Raw genomic sequence first — 1,505 nt, 5'->3', positions numbered from 1 at the left:
ACTTGGAATAATCTATTAGTAAGAAAGGAACGGATGATGAGAAAATATGCAGGAGGTAAGAATTTACGGAGTTTGTAAAGCTGTCCGGGGTGCCAGACTCGATCAAAAAATATCGAATTTGAGTTTTATTTTAGAGGAATACATGTTCTGAGGTCCTCTGAGACCAAAATATCTAGTCTCGCAAAATAGTTTGTGTGTGCCAAAGTCAATCAGGTTGTGACATTTCAGCACGGAAAAGGAGAATCAAACCAAAATGTAAATAAAGTTATATTTAATTATAATAGTGTTTTATGAATTATTACTACTGTTAGCTAGAAAAAAAAATATTAAATTAATAAATCCTGCCCCTCCTTGGGTGGATATTTACCTAATGCCGGGAATAACAGCAACATTTTACTAAAAATATCTTTTTTGTTTTTTAAAGATATCAGCTTAAGTATGTATTTCTTTTGTCTGAGAGTTCACCATGAGAGGCCTCAGGTTCCAATTTCGCCGAACAATTCTAAATAGCACTCTGGTCATTATACATTATCACCAGCATGGAAATTATAGTTTATCATGCCCTTTTTCCAATTTCAGTGGCTTTTTAAATATTGCTCGATTTTATTATCTTAGAGTTTCCTCTTCTGTTTTAAGCTAATAGGACCGTAGCTCCCCGGGATCTTAGCAGGGCAAGTCAAGCGGGGAAGGATTGGCTTTTTTTGTGTTATGATTTCCTCTTTTGAAATTGTGACATGTCGTACATCGACCAACCTACTCGCTATAATTGTCAATTAGTCAGATAGTGAAAAGTCAGATAAGTAAGACTACCATGGAGGGCGGGAGTGGAGGGTTTCATTCCGTTTTTCAATTTCAGGCGCTTTTTAAAATATTTCTCTATTTTACTATCTTAAAATTTCCTCTTCCCGTTTTAAGCTAATATTTTAAAAGTTTTATAGGACCGTCGCTCCCCGGGGGTCTTAGTGGGGTGGGTGTGGCGTTGAAGGATTGCCTTTTTTTATGTTGTGATCTCCTCTTATGAGATTGTGACATGTCATACATGAACATGGACAATATTACAATAGAAAATTGGCGTGTACGTTAAATACGAGACTTATTTAAGTGAAGCAAGTTTATTATAACAATTTATAAAAATAATAACTATTGTGTAATTTTTTTTCTGTTCATCGAAAATTTCTAGAAGAAATGGGATTGAACTACAACTTCTAGGTAATTTCAAAAGACATTTTGTAATAATAATTTACGACATTTCAAAATTGAGTTCGTTACTACCTGTTTTTTTTTTTTAATTTAATTTTGTGCTGTATTACAATCAGTTTCAAAAATATTTAAAATACAATCAAACATTGGCATTGTTGGTAACGAGCTTGCAGACAAAGCTGCCAGAGAGGCACTCGCGCTCCCTGGCCGAGGGACTGCCGTTCTTACCCCATCAGAACTCAGTACACCCCTTAAACTACAAATATTAGAAAAATGGCAGGGCAAGTGGGATGAAAGCTCTCCCA

The sequence above is a fragment of the Halyomorpha halys genome, unplaced genomic scaffold (assembly GCF_000696795.3).
Source record: "Halyomorpha halys isolate HHAL.00 unplaced genomic scaffold, Hhal_1.1 Scaffold255.1, whole genome shotgun sequence".
In the NCBI taxonomy this organism is placed as follows: Eukaryota; Metazoa; Arthropoda; class Insecta; order Hemiptera; family Pentatomidae; genus Halyomorpha; species Halyomorpha halys.
The sequence above is the reverse complement of the archived record's forward strand: the minus strand, read 5'-3'. Positions refer to the sequence as shown.